The sequence below is a fragment of the Lagopus muta genome, chromosome 5, assembly GCF_023343835.1.
Source record: "Lagopus muta isolate bLagMut1 chromosome 5, bLagMut1 primary, whole genome shotgun sequence".
Classification (NCBI taxonomy): domain Eukaryota; kingdom Metazoa; phylum Chordata; class Aves; order Galliformes; family Phasianidae; genus Lagopus; species Lagopus muta.
The window spans coordinates 28,478,015-28,500,506 of record NC_064437.1 but is presented as its reverse complement, the minus strand read 5'-3'; positions in this window follow the sequence as shown (position 1 = coordinate 28,500,506).

Below are 22,492 nucleotides of genomic sequence, written 5' to 3'. Positions count from 1 at the left end.
CTCTGGACAAGTTAAGGATTTCTGCAAGGATGGAGATTTCACAGCCTCTCAGAGCAACCCCAGGCATTGTCTGATCACCCAGTGGATGGGGAAAAAGTCCTCCATAGTAAGAATGTCTTGTGTCACAACTTAAGTGTGCTCTTTTTCTAGCACTGTGGACATCTGAGGAGTATCATAGAAACACAGAACTGTTGGAGGTTGGAAAATATCTTCAAGATCATTAAGCACAACCAACAAACTGACCTACCATGTCCCACTCTAAAATCATGTCCCTCAGTGCCACATCCACATACGTCTTAAATAAATCAGGGATGGGGACTCCATCACCTCCCCAGGAATCCTGTTCCAATGTCTAACCATCCTCTCTGAAGAAATTTTTCCTGACATTCAATCTAAACCTTCCCTGCAACCTTGCAGGGTTTTTTTAATTTATATTTGGAGGTCCCTTTCCATCCCTAAGATTCTGTGATTCTGTGGTTCTGGATTATTCCCTGTTAAACCAAAGACTTTGTCAGATTCAGAGGTTGCCTTTTGAGTGTTCTTGTTTCCATGGAGATAAAGGGAATTAGATGTACAGTTTCTTAAGTGTCGGGAAAAACAACTGGTGTGTGGCTGGCCCTGTGCCCACTGTGGACAGTAAACAGTCCTCTGTCTTCTCTAAAATATAATGGACTTCCTATCTTCTGTATGCCAAGTTGATTCACACTGCAGGTTATTGTACTTATCCCTAGATTAATTTTAAAAAATATCAGTAGCATAATAGCAACAAAAAAAGACAATTGCATTAAATTCCATGTTCAAGCTTATCTATTTTCTTGGGTTTTCTTCAGCAAAGCTGGAAAGAAAGATTCATCATATAAGACATTTGGTGTGGGAAGAGAAAGATGCAAGTTACTCCTCCATCCTGCCTATTTCCAGAGTTGAACTCATATAATCCTTTCTTACATTATATCTTTCTAAACATATTTGATCAATTTATTAAGTTTGATTAGCACTGGAATATTTTCCTTGCATTTAAAAACAAATTTTAGAGTATAAATATAAATAAACAGTATAAATTATTTTTTTTTTGTTTAGAGGCATCATGATGCATGCCCATTTATTTCCTGTGTAGGAAATAGCTACAGTGCATGCAACACTACTTTGAGAAAGGTTTGTGCATTTCACAGGAGATTCTTGTACAAATTTTTGCTTAAAGCAGCTCATGTCTGAGGTTAAACTGTGTTACCTGTGCCTTGGTCTCACTCGGTCTTGAAAAAAATCTCATCATAATGACAGCACAGCCTTTCTGGGTAGCCTTTTCTATCACTTTATTTGCCTCAAAAAATATTTTTCCATATAACTATGTGGAAAGCATCCTATTTCACAAAAGTAGATGCTGGAAGAAACCTCTGGTGATCATCTAGTCCAACTCCCCAGCTAAAGCAGGTTCCGTACTGCACGTTGCACAGGAAAGAATCTGGGCAGGTCCTAAATTTCACTAGAGAAGACTTCACAGTTTCTCTGGGAAGCCTGTTCCAGTTCTCTGCCACCCCTGCAGTAAAGAAGTTCATCCTTGTCTTTGTATGGAATTTCCTGAGTTCCAGTTTCTGCCCGTTGCCCCTCGTTCTATTGCTGCACTCCGTATAAAAGAGTCCACCCCCATCAACTTGACTCCTGCCCACTAGCTATTTATAAAAGGTGATGAGATCCCTTCTCATCCTTCCCTTCTCCAGACTGAACAGCCTCAGGTCTCCCAGCCTCTCCTTGTACAGGAGATGCTTCAGGCCCCTAATCAGCTTTATTTCTGTTTCAGTTTATGACTAACAATTGTATTTTTACCAAGGTGCAATGCAGGTAAAATCCTGGCTTCATCATTTTTACACAATTCTCTGCAGCCACACCTGAAGTGTTTTGTTCGGTTCCAGACTTAAAAGTGCATGGGAGATATGGAGCAAGTGGAGAGAATCCAGAAAGGAAGCACTAAGATGTTTAGGGAACTGAAGCTTTCTCTTATGAAGAAAGACTGGGAGAGCTAGGACTGTTCAGCCTGGAGAAGGCTCAAGGGGATCATATAAATATCTGAAGAAAGAGTGCAAGTGGTGCCCACTGCCTGGAGAAGATGCACAAATGGAAGCACAGGAGGTTATGTCTGAACATTAGGAAACACTTACTGTGAGGATGTTTCAGCACAGACACAAGTTGCTCAGAGAAGCTGTGGACTCTTCCTCTTTGGATACATCTGAAAGCCATTTGGACATGGGCCTGGGCAACCTGATGAGAAGAACTTGGGAATCCTGGTGGATGAAAAGCTGGACGTGAGCTTCAGTATGCGCTTGCAGCATGGAAGGCCATTGTATCTTTCCAGTGCATGAGGGAAGTTTACAAACAGGTGAGAGATTGACTGTGTATAAGGTCTGATAGTGACAAGACAAGGGGGAATGGCTGTAGACCAAAAGAGGGGAAATTTAGATTAACACTGGCACTGTAACAGGTTGCCCAGCGGATGTGGATACGTTCTCCCTGGAGGCATTCAGGGTAGTTGGATGAAGTAAGCCTTGGGCAGCCTGATCTAATGGTTGGCAACCCTCTCCATGGCAGGGGGATTGGAACTAAGTGATCTTTAAGGTCCTGTCAATGGTTTATGGGCCGGATCAGCCTGGTTCCATGACTAATGGGGCAGGGGGACCCACAGACCCACACTCCAGGAAAGAGGGAAGGGGAAAAGGGTGGGGAAATGGGCCTAAAAACAGAACAGCAGCAACCATCTGAGGAGGAAAATACTGTCAATACTAAATATGATAGCAGAATAATTGGAATTGAAGTTAATGAATCAAATAAAATAAGAGATAGTGTCCAGAAACTGAAGGCCTTACTCTAATGCAGAAGGCAAGACGTCTAGGGAGCTCACACTGCTGAGATGAGCAGAAGGGAGAAGATCTGTGAACAGTTTTATCTTTCCCTCTGAAACGGAAACACATCGTCCTCTGAGATACGTAGTTCTTATCTTCTGAGACAGGTACACCCAGAAGTATCCACTATCCACAGAACTGGAGCATTAACTCTTTAACTCCCAGTACAGCATATGATGCTATGATGTAGAATACCAGTAACAAAAATCATAAAACCATGACAGGCCCCTTTCAACCAAGCCTTCTATGATTGTATGAAATTGGAAATAGCTAACAGGATCTCTTAGCAGTAACACCCCCTGGAAGATACCAGAAGCAAATAAAATTAATTACAGCTAAATAATCAGGAAAAACAAGGGAAAAATGAACACAACCAAAACAAACAAAATACACAATCTCGCAAAGAGCTGCTGGGTGAGAAGTAAAATTCTGAAAAGCGAATTTAAAATAAAATCACATGAGGAAAGGAATACTGGGCTAAATACACTTGGCATATCTACATAGTTTCTTTATTTTGCCTCCCATCAGATGAGTAAATTTTATGCTAGCATTCTTAAATTCTCCTTTGAGCTAGTATGTGAATGTACCACACAGTTGTTTTACTCTACTTACAATTTTTATGGAGTGGCAATTGGAACAGGGGTTCTTCCCTTAAGTAAAGTTCATGTCAGTTTGCCTATCAGTTGTTTTAAAAAAACCATAACTCTCCCCACTCTGGAAGGAGTGCAGAGGTTGTTATACATGCACACTCTTTCTGCACATCTGGATTTTTATTTCTGTGAACTATCTCAAATAACAAGTGTTTATGAATAGCAGTAGATACGTAGTTTTCAATGTCACTTGTCAGTATATCAGTGCACGCTCTCAGATCTACAGGTCTTTCTTTTGGAGATCAGCCATTGCCTGAGCAATAATTTCCAATTGAATTAATTACTGCTTAGTATAGCAATATGTTCTGCTCCGTTAAGTTAGCCATCTGCTCTTCTTTTTAAGCTTGGTTTTCCTTCCGCAGTAGAATATTTAACCTGATCTATGCTATTTAACAATGTATGTCAGAAGGAATTTGATCACTAGAGACCTTGATGTATTATCAGGAGTATATACAAAGCAACGTGATATTCCCTAGGGAATATGCCAGTACATATTCAAGTACATCTAAGCGTCTCAGTGTAACCTTCTTTCCCAAAAATGTCATGGATATCATGTGAAGTTTTGAATATCTTCATAGAAGCAAGCCCTATTTACTGCAGGTTGTATTTGAAGCCCATGTTATACTGCCATATTTTCACAGACTCGCACACAATCCAGAAGCCAGAGCAGTTCATTAAAAACAATTTGCTCTTTGTAAATCAAGCTGGGTGGCCATTAAATAGTTCCAGACAATTGACATCTCTTACACCATGAAGAATGCTGCTGTTAAAACTTGTCAGTTAGAAATCTTGCACCATTTTCATCTGAATGTCTTTGAAACTCTTTCTCCCTACAGATCATGCCTATATTTGTTAAAAGTATATTGCATGCCATTTTGCAAGTGTATTATGTCAAATCACTTTTGTCTCTAGAGTACTTTGCTGAGCTTTTGTTGAATATCAAAAATAATAATGCCAAATGATTTTGTGTGAAGATCCAGTATGTTACTGGGTAAAGGATGACATTTGTCATCGCTAAAAAATCAGAGGGGAGAGTGCTCACACACCAGTTTTTTGTTGTATGCAGATAAGCTGAGTGAAACTTACATGAAAAGGTAAAAACTGGAGAATAGTGAAAAGAGGGGCCTTTCCCTGGATTTCGTTGTTGGATGTGAAAATAAATTCTTATTCTTTGCCAGTTACTAGATACACACTTAATAAATGTATTAGTATACAGATTTCAAAGAGTACCTGAAAGTAAAATAGGATAGACTACACAATGAAAAAAATTAGTTGGTATCTTCTGTACTATAAAAGTGACAACTGCCAAAAAGAAAGAAAACATTAGCTCAAATTAAGAAAGAGAACATTCTTAAGAGTTTTGAAATAACAGATTTTCACACTTGATATTCACTATTCCTGTTAATCTAAGAAAACCAGCAAAACTAGAGACGCTGAGATCAACTGCTTAAGCACCACAGAAAGACGTTTTTAGTTCTGAAGTATCTCAAACATTTCTGGTAAATATACATAGATTCTCACTTTACAATCTGGAACACTGACTTTCCTATAATAAAAGAAAAGGTCTGTAATGACACTAATTAAGACTCTAAAAGTTATTTATCATCTTCTGTCAGAGTGGACATATTGCTAGGGCTCCTGTACTAAAATATCAGAGCTTATACAGCAAAAATAAGAGAAAACATAGTAAATTTAGTAGTATAACTTTATACTATTATTTTATTCTGGAAATGGATAATCTGCAGTAATTGCTTATACACGTAAAGGCTTCCCTGTGGTAGCTGACTATGTAGTGATTGGTATCAAAAAATATTCATGCAGTTTTCTCTGAAACATTTGTTCAGCTATGGCAGAATCAAGATAGTGCATTAATTCGACCATAGGCTAATTTAATAATGTTTTATTGCTTTTTCTTTATAAACAACTTTTTCCAAGCTTAGCAATTATATATAACTGTGTGTCCTATTTTTATCACAGCTGATTTTCTTCAGATCATCTGGTACTACATTTTGGCTTTAGGAGAAAAAACAATGTTGATAACACACCAATGCCTTAGCTGTTGCTGAGCAGTGCTTCACAGAGCCAAAACATTTTGGTTGCTCAGCTTCTCATCCTTTGTTGCCAGCAAGGGCCCTGGAGGAGTATAAGGAGTTGAGAGGGAACAGAACCAGGAGAGCTGACCTAAACTGGCCAAAGGGATATTCCACACCATATGGCATCATGTCAAAAAACTATAGAACCATTGGGAATTGGCCAGGAGACTGGGGATGGACTGGGCAGTGCCCAGTGGGTGGTGAGCAATTATGCTGTGTGCAACTTGTTTTAGAAACATTTATAAATATATATATATTATTATTACTATCATTTTTTTTTCACTATCTTTTCTGTCTTAGTAAAGAGTTTTTATCTCTCCATTCCCAAAATGGAGCAGGGAGCAAAGGGCTGTGTTGCACTGAGCTTCCTGAGGATTTAAATCACAACACTGTGTATGTCACTTTCATGGAAAAAAAATATCCAACTAGACTTCATTTTGATCTAGATTGGTTATTTTAAAAATATTCCCTGAACTACGTAGAACTCTCACTACAATTTTGCCAAGGAGCTCAGAACTGCAAAAACATTGATAAAACATGCAGAATATACACACTGATAAAAGCAGACCAGCTGAGCTGAACCTGACTGCCCAATGTACTTCAGTACGAAAGAAATCCTTTCTGCTCTGTCATGGTTTCACTACTTTTGTTATAGGTATTTCAGATCATAGCAACATGTAGTGCACTGGGAGTTAAAGTGCTAATGCTCCAGTTCTGTGGATAGTGGATAGTTCTGTCTCAGAACCTGTCTCAGAAGAGAAGAACTACATATCCCAGAAGACTGTTCACTGTTATGCTTCTGTTTTCCATTCAGAGGGAAAGATAAAACTGTTTACAGATCACAAGATGTGCCCTTTTCCCTTTTTGCTCATCCCTAGCCATCTCGCCTTCAGCATCAAAGCGAAGCCTTCGGTTTTTGAATGCACTCTCTCTCATTTTATTTGATTTATTAGCTTCAATCCCATTTATATTGTGTTATACTGTGTTACCTTGCATTCCGCTATCATATTTAGTAAATTAACTTTCCTCCTCAGATAGCTGCCGCTGTTCTGTTTTTAGGCCCATTTCCCCACCCTTTTTCCCCTCTCCCCTTCCCTTTTTCCTGTGGTGTGGTCCTGTAGGTCCCCCTGCTCCATTAGTCATGGAACCAGGCCAAACCGGTAAATTATTGACATGCACAAAATTGAAAATTGCAACTAAGAAACTATGCAACAGTTGAGATACCATGAAAATGGTGAATGGTTCTATATGTGATTAATGATTCTACTGGTGTTTAATGGCTCTATGTCCAGTCTATGGAGGCTGGTAAAAAGCGGTGTCCTCCAGGGGTCTGTCTTGGGGCCGGTGCTTTTTAACATCTTTATCATTGGCATCAACAATGGAATTGAGTGCACTCTCAGCAAATTTGCTGACGACACCAAGCTGAGTGGTACGGTTGACATGGCGGAAGGAAGGGATGCCATTCAGAGGGACCACAACAGGCTGGAAAGGTGGGCTCAGGTGAACCTAAAGAGCTTCAACACAAAAAAGTGCAAGGTTTTGCACTTGGGCCACAGGAATCCCAGGCATCCATACAGACTGGAGCAGTCCTTGAGAGCAGCCCTGCAGAGAAAGACCTGGAGATCCTGATGGATGAAAAAGTTAACATGAGCCAGCAGTGTGCTCTTGCAGCTCGGAAAGCAAATGATATCCTGGGCTCCATCAGAAGAGGTGTGGCCAGCAGGGGCAGGGAGGTGATTTGTCCCCCTCTACTCTGCTCTTGTGAGGCCCCATCTGGAGTACTGTGTCCAGGTCTGGAGTTCCAGATGAAGAAAAGATGATCAGAGGGATGGAGCACCTCCCCTACGAAGACAAGCTGAGGGAGCTGGGCTTGTTCAGCCTGGAGAAAGGAAGGCTGCGAGGTGACCTCATCGCAGCATTTCAATACCTAAAGGGAGCCTACAAACAGGAGGGGAGTCAACTCTTCGACAAGGTAGATAACATCAGGACAAGGGGAAATGGTTTGAAGTTGAGGGATGGAAGATTTAGGTTGGATGTCAGGGGGAAGTTCTTTACAGAGAGAGTGATGAGGTGCTGGAATGGCTGCCCAGAGAAGTTGTGGATGCTCCATCCCTGGGGGTGTTCAAAGCCAGGTTGGATGGGGCCCTGGGCAGCTTTGTCTGGTATAAAATGTCGAGGTTGGTGGCCCTGCCTGTGGCAGGGGGGTTGGAGATTCACAGAATCACAGAATCACAGAATCATAGAATTGTAGGGGTTGGAAGGGACCTCCAGAGATCATCGAGTCCAACCCCCCTGCCAAAGCAGGTTCCCTACACCAGGTCACACAGGTAGGCATCCAGGCAGGTCTTGAACATCTCCAGAGAAGGAGACTCCACCACCTCCCTGGGCAGCCTGTTCCAGTGCTCCGTCACCCTCACTATAAAGAAGTTCCTTCGCACATTTGTGCAGAACTTCCTATGCTGCAGTTTCCGGCCGTTTCCCCTCGTCCTGTCACCATTCACCACTGAAAAGAGTCCGGCCTCGCCATCCTGCCCCCCACACCTTAGATACTTATAGATATGGATCAGGTCCCCTCTCAGTCTTCTTTTCTCAAGGCTGAATAGACCCAGCTCACTCAGCCTTTCTTCATAAGAGAGATGCTCCAGGCCCTTCACCATCTTCGTGGCCCTCCGCTGGACTCTTTCCAAGAGATCCCTGTCCTTTTTTACTGGGGAACCCAGAACTGGATGCAGTACTCCAGATGAGGCCTTACCAGGGCAGAGTAGAGGGGGAGGATCACCTCCCTCGACCTGCTGGCCACACTCTTTTTAATGCACCCCAGGATGCCACTGGCCCTCTTGGCCACAAGGGCACACTGCTGGCTCATGGCCAATCTGTCATCCACCAGGATACCCAGATCCCTCTCTGCAGAACTCCTCTCCAGCAGGTCATCCCCCAACCTGTACTGGTGCATGCAATTATTCCTCCCCAGATGCAAGACTCTACACTCGCTTTTGTTAAACCTCATCCGTTTTTTTTCTGCCCAGCTCTCCAGCCTATCCAGGTCTTGCTGAATGGCAGCACAGCCTTCAGGCATGTCAGCCAATCCTCCCAACTTCGTATCATCAGCAAACTTGCTGAGGGTGGCCATTATCCCCTCATCAAGGTCACTGATGAAGATGTTGAACAAGACCGGACCCAGCACCGACCCCTGAGGAACACCGCTAGTTATAGGCCTCCAACTGGACTCTGCACCGCCAACAACGACCCTCTGCACTCTGCCAGTCAGCAAGTTTTCAACCCACCTCACTGTCCACTCACCTATCCCACACTTCTTCAGCTTTGTTATAAGGATGTCGTGGGGGACAGTATCAAATGCCTTGCTGAAATCAAGGTAGACTACATCCACTGCTCTCCCCCTATCCACCCAGCCAGAGACAACATCATAGAAGACTACCAGGTTGGTCAAGCACGACCTCCCCCTGGTGAACCCGTGCTGACTACTCTTGATAACCTCCTTTTCTTCCAGTTGTCTGGAGATGACATCCAGCACAAGCTGTTCCATCACCTTTCCAGGGACAGAGGTGAGGCTGACTGGCCTATAATTGCCTGGGTCTTCCTTCTTGCCCTTTTTGAAGACCGGGGTGACGTTGGCTATCCTCCAGTCTTCAGGCACCTCCCCTGTCCTCCAAGACCTCTCAAAGATGACAGAAAGCAGTTCAGCAATCACCTCTGCCAGCTCCCTCAGCTCCCGTGGATGCATTCCATTGGGTCCCATGGATTTGTGAACATTGGTGTTGCCTAGGTGCTCTCAGACCACCTCTTCCCTGACTGAAGGGAGGTCTTCCATTCCCCAGACCCTCTCACTAACCTCCAGGGTCTTGGATTCCCGAGGGGGAGCTTTTTCACTGAAGACAGAAGCAAAGAAGGTATTCAGTATCTTCGCCTTCTCAGCATCCCCCATTACCAGAACACCCCCGTCACTTAGCAGGGGAGCCACATTCTCCTTTGTCTTCCTTTTACTGTTAACGTACTTAAAAAAGCCTTTTTTATTATCCTCTATCCCCTTTGCCAGATTTAATTCCAGGCAGGCTTTAGCCTTCCCTGTCGCATCCTTGCAGGCCCTGACAATATTCCTATATTCTTTCCAAGTAGTCAGACCCTTTTTCCACATTTCATGGGCCTTCTTCTTTCCTTTGAGTTTGCGCACGAGCTCCTTGCTCATCCACACAGGTCTCCTGCTACCCTTTCCCGATTTCTTCCTCACAGGGATGCACCGATCCTGAGCTTGGAAGAAGAGTTGCTTAAATTCCGACCAGCTCTCACAGGCCCCCTTACCTTCTAACACCCTAGCCCACGGGATAGCTCCAAGTAGGTCCCAGAAGAGATCAAAGTTGGCTTTCCTGAAGTCCTGTGCCAGGAGAGTTCCTATCCTGGGATGCTGTATCACAGGATGAACAGCATGATTTGGAAGACATCATTGAGACAGAAACTGCAGGACAGTCATCTGGTGACCTGCAGAGTGCATGTCTTGACCCGTCTGATGAGACAGAAGCAGTGCATTCATCTTCTCTTCTGGATCCAGGTCCTGGGCCTGCAGGAAACCTTGAACCATTGCCTGCATCAGTGCTGGAAGATGCAGAAAGCTCAGATTCTTTTGAAACTGCGCATTGTCCAGAGGAGGCCAATGCAGCACCACTCCTCCTGTCATCATGTGAGGGAGGAGAAGAAGAAACAGCTATGCCTGTGCTGGAATTGTCCAAACAAGCTCTGAGAGAAACACCAAAACTGCAAGATGCCAGAGAGATCTATTGGGAGACCTATGGATACTCTCCAGTTTTCCCAGCAATTCGTAGAATTCAGAATGAGGCAAGGAAGGAGAAGATGTTGTCCAGCTGGAACATCTCCTGGCCAAACAACATGGGCATGCTCAGGCTGCTAAGAGCCCAAGCAGCACATACTAGTGCCAGTGCTACTGGCACAGCTCAGGGAATGCTGGACACCTGCATCACCACCGATGGTGGAGGGCCCCTGTCCTGTACCAGGAGAGTTCCTATCCTGGGATGCGGGAATGTGGGATGAACAGTGTGATTTGGAAGATATCGCTGAGACAGAAACTGCAGGACAGTCACCTGGTGACCTGCAGAGCGCATGTCTTGCCCCACGTGATGAGGCACACACTGTGTGTTCACCATCTCTTCTGGATGCTGATCCTGGGCCTGCAGGACACCTTGAGCCTCTGCCTGCATCAGTGCTGGAAGATGCAGAAAGCTCATATTCTTCCGAGGCTGCATGCTCCACAGAGGAGTCCGATGCAGTATCACCAACCTCATCAGAGTCCAAGGGAGGAGAAAGAGAAGAATCAGCTATGGCCATGCCTGAATCCTCCGGACAAGGTCTGGGAGAAGCACAGAGACTCCCAGATCCCAGTGAGATCAACAGGGAGCCCTATGAATACTCTCCCATGATCCCAGCAATGTGGAGAATGCTTGATGAGGACAGAAATGAGCAGATGTTGTCACACTGGAATACTTCCTGGCCAAGGAATGTGAAAAGCCCCAAGCAGCGAAGGCTCCAGGCAAGAAGTGACACATTTGATAATATTGGCACTGTTCAGGGCATGTCAGGCATCTGGCCCATGACATCATGGGCTGGTGACCGGTTTCTTGACTCTGGTGACACCCGAACGTGGCCTGTTAGACTGCCAGTTATACTGGAAGAGTCCAGTGATGACAGCGACAGTGATGCCAGCACTGCTGAGGGCACGCTGGATGCCAGAGACACTCTGGTGACAGATGAGGGCATGCACCCGCCCTCCAGTCCTTGCTCTTCAACACTGGAGAATGTGGAGGAAGACTGGGAATGTGACTCTGAGGAAGATGCTGAAGCAGAGGTAGTCAGCATCACATCCAGCACACCTGATGATTTGTCTGGTGAGTTGGAGGCCATGTCTTCAGCTTCGTCAGTGGCTGCAGATCCCATGACTGAGGAGCATGTGTCAGCTAGTGAGGGAGCGGAAGATGTGGGCCCTCAGCATGAGGTGAGCCAGGTGCATATGGTCGGCACCAGGCATGAAATGGAGGCAGAAGCAGGAGCGGTGCCTGGAGTGTGCGCTGTGGGGAGATGCCTGGTGCTGTCTCCTTTCCAGCCAGCTCCATGCGTTAGGGTGGACAGCCCCTCTGTTACCCCTGCCTTGCCTTCAAGCAAAGGGGCCGGGAAAGGGGATCCCTTCCCTGGGGCCCTGGCACCAACACCATCACTAGCCAGTGACATACAGGTGTGTGGTTTTGTTCTCTCCACACAGGTTTCTGCAGAGGCTGAAGAACGTGCACAGAGCTCTGTGTGCTTCAGAGACACACCGGAAGATGGCCCAGGTACATCCCCAAGCAGAAAGCAATCCCAGGGAGGGGCCTTTCGAGCTCAGATGGCCCACCAAGTGGCACAGAGGCTGGCAGCATTCCATGTGCTGCCATATCCAGGCCAGTCCTCCCAGGGAAATTCCATGGTGGTGGGTGGCAGGCTGGGCCTTGCCTCTGCCTCTTGCCTACACCTCTCTGTCCCCCACAGGTACCACTGTCGCACCACACGCAGCAGCTCGCCATTCCGGATGCCAGCTGTCATCAGGACTGTGCTCCGGGCTCTGCGCAGGATTTGCACCTGCAGCTGCATCAGGGGACAGCGAGAGGAGAGGCACGAGGCTGCAAACACCACACAGCTCCCGGAGATGAAAAACTCAATCCTGTAGATGTAGAATCCTGATTAAATGTTATCTTTATTCTGCTCTGGCTGAGTGCTGTCTGAACGGAGCGCTCATACATGTTTGGTCTCTGAGTCGACTTCTGGGCTCAGATCACGGGGCAATGGATCCGTGTGTCAGTGGTGACAGCAAGAGCAGAGAGCGTGGGTGTGCAAGGCACATCAGGGCAGGCCTGCCAACTCTGATGGCCCACGAAGCAGCACGGAGGCCAGCAGCATTGCATGCCCCGCCGTATCCAGGCCCACCGTCCCAGGGAAAATCCGCAGCGGCGTCGGGCAGGCAGGGCCTCGCCTCTGCCCCTCGCCTGCAGCTCTCTGTCCCCCACACGCTGCGACTCGCCGCCGGTGGCCCGCCGCCATCGGGACAACGCGCAGTCCCAGGCAGCCGGCCGTCCGGGCGTGCGTGGAGGGCTGCCGCAGAGCGCTGCGGAACCCGCCGGGGCTTTGTGACGCGGGCCGGCGTCGCGCCCGAAGGCCATTGTGACGCGGGGCCGCCTCGAGGGGCCGGAGTCCCTCGCAGAGAATGCCGCTCACTCTCGGGAGAGAGGCTCCGCGAGGAGGTTCCCCCGAGTGCCTGCGACCGAGCATCTGCGCGAGGACGCGACGATGAGCGAGGAGCGGGACAAGAAGGACGAGCGCCGGCCCGACGCGGGGCCGCCACGCGTGCCGGACCGCCGCGGGGTGCGGGCCGGGGAGGGAGGCGCTCGGGCTCGGCCGGCGGCGACTTTGCCGCCTCCGTCCCGCGCCTCCTTCTCCCCATGGGCGCCGCCGCCGGGCGGCCGGAGCCCGGCCTCGTCCCTCCGCGGCGTCCGTCTGCCCCAGCTGCCCGGCCCGGAGAGCTCGCGGGCCTCCGGGCGCCGCGACGCACAGGTAGGTAGCCCGAGGGAGGCGGGGCCGGACGTTTTCCCGCGCCGCGTGGGGACCGCCCCGTGCCGGCGCGGCTGCGGGAAGCGGGGCGGAGGCCGCCCGCGGGCTGAGCGCTGTCCTCGGTGCCGCGTGCCGCGTGAGCGGGAAGGACCGCTCTCACTCGGCCTTTCTCCTCGACTTCTCTTGCAGGCGGGCGGGCGGGAGTTTTCCCCGTCGGTGACCTGCGGCGGTGCCAGCGGGAGAAGCGGGCAACCTCAGTCATCCTTACTGCCTCGCTTAAGGCGGGCAGGGCTGCCGGCAGCTGCACCCCGGCGTGCAGCAGCATCTTCTAGCGTCTCTAAGCTGCCTGTTCTGCAAGCAGCAGCCTCTTCCACACCTTCAAGAGGCAGAGCGCATGCTGTGGGCATTAGAGGCAGCAGACTACCAGTACTTGCCCCGAGACCTCACGTCCAGGACGGGACAGCAAGGGCGGAGAGCCGGGGTCCAGCTCTGGAAGTCTGCACAACCATTCTCATGCCTCAGCACGACAGACCCAGACAAAACTACGTGGTGTCCCTGAGCTGTGCTGCCGCTGCAAGTCCAAGAGTCGAAGTGCAGCTGGCAGTACCAGGGCGCCATGCACCGACCAGCAACCTGAGAACACCAGGAAAAACGGCCCAGGTGCTCTCCACCAAGGCTAGGGAGATCCACGCAACTTGGAGAGTTGCTCAGGAGGGCACCAGAGACACTCGTGCTGCAGCTACACCATCTTTTAGAGCAGCTCAGAAGGGCCCAGAAGGGCAGGCAGGCGGCAAAGAGCAAGACAAGGAGCCTCTGTCTGCATTAGTGCCTGAAGATGCAGGCAACTTAGTTTCTCCCAAGGCTGCACACTCTGCAGAGGAGGCCAATGACGCGGTGCTCTTCCCAAGAGTGTGCAAACAGGGAAAAAGAGACGTAAATGGTACCGCCATGCCTGAAGTCTCCAGACAAGCTCTGGGAGCAGCACTGAGACTGCAAGATCCCAGAGAGGTCAACTGGGAGGCTTATGGATGCTCTCCAGTACACCCAGCAATCTGGAGAATTCGGGATCAGGCGAGGAAGGAGCAGATGTTGTCAAGCTGGAACATCTCCTGGCCAAACAACATGGTCATGCTCAGGCTGCTAAGAGCCCAAGTAGCACATGCCAGTGCCAGTGCTACTGACACTGCTCAGGGAATGCTAGACACCTGCACCACAACATCGAGGGTGGAGGGCCGCTTTCCTGTGCCAGGGGAGTTCCTATCCTGCAATGCTGGAGCGCAGGATGAGCAGCATGATTTAGAAGAGATTGCTGAGACAGAAGCTGCAGGACAGTCATCTGGTGACCTGCAGAGTGCATGTCTTGCCCCATCTGATGAGGCAGAAGCAGTGCGTTCAGCTTCTCTTCTGGATGCATCTCCTGGGCCTGCAGGACAGCTTGAGCCATTGCCCACGTCCGTGCCAGCAGACTTGGAAAATTCCGATTCTTTTGAGACTGTGCACTGTCCGGACAAGGCCAATGCAGTACCAGTCCTCCTGTCACCTTGTGAGAGAGAAGGAGAAGAAACAGCTATGGCCGTGGAGAAATTGTCCACAGAAGCTCTGGGAGGAGCACCAAAATTGCAAGATCCCAGAGATATCAGCCAGGAGGCCTGCAGATGCTCTCCAGTACACCCAGCAATCCGGAGAATTCTGGATGAGGTGAGGAGGGAGCAGATGTTGTTGAGCTGGAACATCTCCTGGCCAAACAACATGGTCATGCTCAGGCTGCTAAGAGCCCAAGCAGCACATACCAGTGCCAGTGCTACTGACACTGCTCAAGGAATGCTAGACACCTGCACCACAACATTGAGGGTGGAGGGCCACTTTCCTGTGCCAGGGGAGTTCCTGTCCTGGAATGCTGGAGCGCAGGATGAGCAGCATGATTCAGAAGAGATTGCTGAGACAGAAACTGCAGGACAGTCATCTGGTGACCTGCAGAGTGCATGTCTTGCCCCATCTGATGAGGAAGAAGCTGTGCGTTCAGCTTCTCTTCTGGACGCAGCTCCTGGACCTGCAGGACAGCTTGAGCCATTGCCCACGTCCGTGCCAGCAGACTTGGAAAACTCCGATTCTTTTGAGACTGCGCACTCTCCAGAGGAGGCCAATGCAATACCAGTCCTCCTGTCAGCTTGCGAGGGAGGAGAAGGAGAAGGAGAAGGAACAGCTATGGCCATGGGGAAATTGTCCACAGAAGCTCTGGGAGGAGCACCAAAATTGCAAGATCCCAGAGATATCAGCCAGGAGGCCTGCAGATGCTCTCCAGTACACCCAGCAATCCGGAGAATTCTGGATGAGGTGAGGAGGGAGCAGATGTTGTTGAGCTGGAACATCTCCTGGCCAAACAACATGGTCATGCTCAGGCTGCTAAGAGCCCAAGCAGCACATACCAGTGCCAGTGCTACTGACACTGCTCAAGGAATGCTAGACACCTGCACCACAACATTGAGGGTGGAGGGCCACTTTCCTGTGCCAGGGGAGTTCCCGTCCTGCAATGCTGGAGTGCGGGAGGAACAGCATGATTCAGAAGAGATTGCTGAGACAGAAACTGCAGGACAGTCATCTGGTGACCTGCAGAGTGCATGTCTTGCCCCATCTGATGAGGCAGAAGCTGTGCATTCAGCTTCTCTTCTGGACGCAGCTCCTGGACCTGCAGGACAGCTTGAGCCTTTGTCTGCATCAGTTCCTGAGGACACAGAAAACTCAGGCTGTTCCATGGCAGTGCACTCTCCAGAGGTGGCCAGTGAAGCACCCTTCTTCCTGTCAGCATGGGAGGAAGGAGAAACGGAAGAACCAGCTGAGGCTGTGTCTGAGTCCTCCAAGCAATCTCTGGGAGAAACATCAAGTCTGCTAGATCCTGAAGAGATCTACTGGAAGGTCTATGGACATCCTCTAGTTCACCCAGCGATCCGGAGAATCCAAGATGAGGCAAAGAGGGAGCAGAGGTCAAGCTGGAGCATCTCTTGGCCAGACATGAGCATGCTCAGGCTGCTAAGAGCCCAAGCAGCACATGGCAGTGCCAGTGCTACTGACACTGCTCAGGGAATGCTAGACACCTGCACCACGACATCGAGGGTGGAAGGCCTCTTTCCTGCCTCTTGTGATTCTCAAAGCCAGGATATTAGAATTCAGCATGCACCGGAAGAGACCACTGATGATGCTGCCAGTGATGCCAGCACGGATCACAGCATGCTGGATGCCAGGGACAATGCAGTGACAGCTGAGAGCATGCCCTCACCCTCCTACTTTTGCCCTGATACCATGGAGGGTGTGGAAGAATGGGAGGACAACAGTGAGGAAGAAGCTGCTGAGGCAGCTGGTGTGCCACCAAGCATTTCTGGTGCCTCATCTGTTGAGATGAAGACAGCAGCAGCTCGCCACCGGATGCCAGCTGTCATCAGGACTGTGCTCCGGGCTCTGCGCAGGATTTGCACCTGCAGCTGCGTCAGGGGACAATGAGAGGAGAGGCACGAGGCTGCAAACACCATGCAGCTCCCCGGAGACATCTGATTTCAACTTGTCAATGTAGAATTCTGGTTCCATCCTGTCAACATAGGATTCTGGTTCCATCTTGTCAGTGCAGAATTCTGATTCCATCCTGTCAACATAGAATTCTGATTAAATATTATCATTATACCATCCTGGCTGAGTGCTGTCTGATCTGTGTGCTCACGCATGCTTGGTCTCTGAGTGCAGCTACTGGTGTCAGAGCACAGGGTGGAGGATGCCTGTGTCAGTGGAACCATCAAGGGCAAAGAATGTGGGTGTGCAAGGCTAGCGAAGGGGAAGCCAGCTAAGCCCTCAACCTTTCTTAATAGGAGAGGGGTTCCAGCCCTCAGCCCTCTGATAATCTTTTTGGTCCTCCTCTGGACCTGCTCCAACAGCCCTTCCCAAGTTTAATTCATCTGTACTTTGGCTTTCCTGATGCCATCCAGGCACATCCTGACAGCATCCCTATATTCCTACCAGGTTACCCATTCCCTCCTCCTGGACTTCTGTTTTTCCTGCTTTTCTCTCAGCCACCCCATCAGGTCTTTGCTCAGCCATACTGGTTTCCTGCCAGCCCTGCCTGATTTCTTATTCTGGGGGTTGGAGAGCTCTCATGCTCTCAGAAACATGTTATTAAAAGTGCTTCCAACTCTTTCCATTGCTGTGTGCCTAAGGTCAGTTTTTCAGGAGATCTTATCCATTTCTTAAATAGCCCGAAGACAGGGCTGCCTGTCTTCCCGTATCATTGCATGATACCAGGCATCAGTCTCTCCCTCTGACTGCTGAATACAGCAGATTATTTTCCTGGCACCTTCCTCTCGCAGCCTGCTCAGCTGCTACAGAAACAGTAGGTTGCACAGGAAAGCATCCAGACAGGTCCTGAATATCTCCAGAGAAGGAGACTCTGTAACTTCTCTGGGCAGCCTGTTCCAGTAGTACTCTGTCACCCTCACAGTAAAGAAGTTCTTCCTCACGTTTGTATGGAACTTTCTGCATTCCAGTTTGTGCCCACTGCCTCTTGTTCTGTCTTTGCACAGCACCAAAAAGAGCCTGGCCCCATCCACTTGTCTCCCCCACTGCAGGTATTTATAAACAGGAATGAGATTACCTCTGAGTCTTCTCCAGGCTGAAAAGTCCAGAGTCTCTCAGCCTTTCCTCGTAAGGGTGATGCTCGAGGCCCCTACTCATCTTCGTGACCCTCTGCTGGACTCTCTCTAAAAGATCCCTGTCTTTGGATCCACCTTCTGGCCCTTTTTGAAGACCAGAGTAACACTGCCTATCCTCAGGTCTTCAGACACCTCTACCATTCTCCAAGACCTTTCAAAGATGATAGAGATTTGGAAAACATTGCACTCATTGACAGTGATTGACATTTTCTGAACATTTATGGAGACCAAACAGTGTATGTGGGTACAGTGGTGCATTTCAGCAACAGTGACAGTGACAGTGGATCACTGCTGCTGGTATAGATTTTTACTAGCATGGCATGCAGGCTGGTGTTCATCAGGGGCAGAAATGCATAGTTAATGGTGGTAACTGTGTTGCTCTATCACATAGTATTATTGTGCTCTTTGTATCTGTTGTAGTTTCCGTGGAAATAAATAGGAGGCATTAATTTTGGAGCTTTATATCCACATATTTCATCTTTTCATGTCAAATTCTAGATTACCCAGTAGCAACATACTACAGATTATTTTATCAACTAATCCACAATGACTCTATATGCAAAAGACTGGAAATCAACAGAGTTTACCAATGCATTTTTTTTTAAGAGAGTTAAGTCTTTTATTAGTGTTCTATTATTTAAAGTCTACAAGGCTGGTTTAAAATTAAGGCATAAGAACAGTTTTGGTTTTTTTTCCTAATTTCCTTAGGTTTTTCATTTTTCTAAGTGATTGGTCATGTGAAAATGTAAAAGCCTTGAGCATTCCTTTCACACATGACAGCTCAACAAAGTAACTCCTGTTTGTGATGTGATACAAACTCCAGTTCATCATGTTTCTATATATTATTTAGTCTGAAAGCGGATCCAGTGAAGCAACTTTTTATACGTCATCATAAAACTCCCTTTTTAATAGGGAAATTAGAAAATCAGATTAGATTCTTTTACTCTGGTATTTGAATGAGATCTTGATGCATAATGTTTAATAATTTAATAAGAAGTGTTATTTTTTCAAAAAGATCATTTCATTCCATTTAACTAAGCATACTATCCCAGTATGATCATTTATTTTAAGTTGTTTTAAGAAAGGTCCAACTACCTTGACACTGCCACATACAGCACAGAACAGAGTGCAATAAAAAACTTGAGAGTGGTCTTCCTCCACAAGATCACAGGAAATATTCAGTGAAATGATAAAAGCATATGATGGTGTAAGGATTCTAATACAATTAAGCAGCAGTCATGAATACCAGGATAAATGCATTTACCCTTTTTACCAGTTAAGTAGGAAATGTAACTTCAGATTTGACATTATGGCACTGTCTTCCATTTTGGAACACCAACCATCCAATCTACTCCTCCGCTCCTTCCTTGCTTGTCCTTTCTGACCAGCTTGTAGCCACCAGTAGCCACACTCCAGTCATGAGTACTATTCCACCAGGCTTCACATTTTTCTAGTGGCTTCCAAGTCCTTCTGTTTGTTTCTCAAGCTGAAGTAGAGGCACTTCAGCTGGGCAGCTGACTTTGTCATCTTCTTGAAAGATGATCACTTAATTCCTAAAGTATTTGCCTTCTGCTTCCTTGTTGCCATCTCCAATTGCATCAGTGGCCTCTGGCTGATTGTCACAAGATTTCAAGTGTACTGTGGGCCCCTGCTAGCACCCTACCCTTCTAACCTAGCTGTGCCATCCCACACCTTATCACGTGCAGGCTTGCTACTAGCCCCCATCCCCTTCAAACCTAACTTAAAGCCCTGCGTGTGGGCTCTTGGTAGCTGTTCCCAGTGGACCTGCTTTCCCCTCTGAGAAAGGCAAAACCCATCCAAGCCCAGTGCCATGTAGACCATTCTATTGTAAAAAAGTCCAAAGTTACAGTGGTGGCACCAGACCTCCTTCATCCTTATCTGATTATGGGCTGAGCATACTTTACAGACAGAAAAGCTTGCAGGTGAAAAAGATGGAGCTTAGCAGCAATTCCAAAGTATCTGAGCAATTCCTGCTGGTTTCTTGCCATCTTTGTGGTCATCTTGTTAGAGCAATGGCCAGACTTTTCTGCCTTTGTGAGAACGAGGGAGAAATAAGGAAGTTTTTTAAGCTCTCAGATAGATTCTTCACTGCATGGGAAATTATTGTTACCTACAAAACGTAATTCCCAGCTTGTTCCTAAGGTAAAAGAAAATAACTCCATTTCAAGAATTCATCAGGCATAAATATTTCTTGGATAAATGCAGAGTCCGACTATATGTAGGCTTTGAATAAGGCAGCACATTCTTTTGCTTTATGAGGTGATGTAACCTGTTAATACTGTGTCTTCCCATACATGTGGCTGTGGTATGTAAAGAAGTGAACAAGGATGAAGAAAACCTGATTTTGCTAAGTGATAAATCAGGAGTGTTGACTTTAGGGTGGGAAACAACTGACCAGGAGGGGGAGGAATATACTAGGCAGAAAGCTGGCTGGGCTCATTACCAGAGCTTTAAAGTAGATTTGATGTGGGAATGTACCACTGAATGACATGGAAGAACCAGGGGACACTGTAACTTTAGGAAGCAATGAGACAAAACTACAGATTTACCCCAGAGGTTCTCGGGAGGGCTCTTCCAAGAAGGTAACATGGCAAACAGCTCAGCTGCGGTGCCTCTGTACCCATGCATATACCATGAGAAATATGCAGGAGGAGATGGAAACTGTGATGCTATTAGAAAACGGACTTAATTGCTATCAGAGAAAGATGGTGGGATGATTCAGATAACTGGAACACTATGACTGAGGGCTATAAACTTTTTAGAAGGGATAGTCAAGGTAAAAGGAGTGGGAGAGTTGCCCTCCATGCTAAGAAGTGGATAGACTTTGAAGAACTGCCCCTCAGAAACAGTCAGTAAACAGTTGAGAGCTTGCAGGTTAAAATTAGGGAGTGCATGAATAAAGGACACCCAGTGGTTGGAATCTACTACAGGCCACTGATCAAGGGGAGCCTGTGGATGAGGCCTTCTTGCTTCAGCTATAAGAGATGACATCCTTGCCCTCATTCTAATGGGTGATTTCAACCACCCCGACATCTCCTGGAAAAGCAACAAGATAGTATGCAAACAATCCAGGAGACTCCTGGAGTCCTGGTTCAGGTATTAAACAGACCAACCAGGGGTGAAGCATTACTTGATCTGGTGCTCACCAATGCAGAAGAAATCATCAAAGAAGTTAAGATTGAAGGCAATCTAGGCTGTAGCAACCATGCCCTGGTCTAATTTGTAATCTTGAAGAATGTGGGCATGGCAAAGAGCAGCGTCAGGGCCTTGAACTTTAGAAAGGAGAACTTCTGACTGTTTATGGAATTGTTGGATGAGATCCCCTGGGAAGTTGTCTCTGAGGACACAGGAACAGAGAAAAACTGGCAGCTCTTTAAGGACGCCTTTCTGACAGCACAAGAGGTCTCTATCTCCCGGAAGAAGAAATCGGGCAGAGGAGGCAGGAAACCAGCATGTCTGAGCAAAGACCTTCTGGTAAGGCTGAGAGAAAAGAAAGAAAAGTGTAAGCAGTGTAAGCAGTGTAAGCAGTGAGTGGACTGGAAGAAAAGTAGGGATGTTGTCCAGATGTGCAGAGATGGGACATCTGTTGGAGCAGATCCATGAAGAGGAGAGCCATAAAGATCAGATCATAGGAGAGGTTCTCAGAGGGCTGGTGCACCTCTCCTATGAAGCTTTCTTCTGAGGGAATTGGGATTGTTTAGCCTGAAGAAGAGAAGGCTCTGGAGAAATCTCACTGCCATCTTTCAGTACTTGAAGGGAGCTTTTAAGCAGGAAGTGGAGCAACTTTGTTCACAGTCACAATGACATGACAAGTCAGAATGGTTGTAAACTAACAGAAGGATTTAGGTTAGATATTAGGAAAAAATTCTTTACTCAGAGAGTGGTAAGGCATTGGAGCAGGTTGCCCAGTGAAGCTGTGAATTGCCCATTCTTGGAGACATTCGAGGCCAGGTTGGATGGAGTCTCAGACAGCTTGATCCAATGATTTACAAACCTGTCCATGGCAGGAGGTTTAGAGCTCAATAGTCTTTAAGCTCCCTTCCAATGTAAGCCATTCTGTGATTCTATGATTATAAAATACGTATGAAAAGGCTTTCTGTGGCATGATGTGCAAGCAGATACTCAAGTCCCACAAAGGATTAACAATGTGTTGAAACTTCTGTCCCCAAAATACCTTGACAATCAAACCCATTTAGAGACCTTCTCCTTTTATTTTCATTATAAAAGTAATGCAAAATAGGACATGAAACATCAGAACACATAGGTCTCTGAATATAAGTGATATAAATGGAACTGAATATCAGACTAATTTGCAAGATAGTAAAACTATTAAATGAACTATTTTTTCCCTAATATCTTAATTTCAGGACTGTGCAATTGTATAATGTAAAACTTCTGAATCATATATCTCTGCTTTACAAAGTATCTCAAATGAGCTCATTGTCCCTTACTGAATGTAAGAACTTTTTGAAAAGGAGCAGCAGCTAGAATTTCAAACTGAAAAGTCACTACATCTACTACATTAGTCTACATGTCAGAGATAC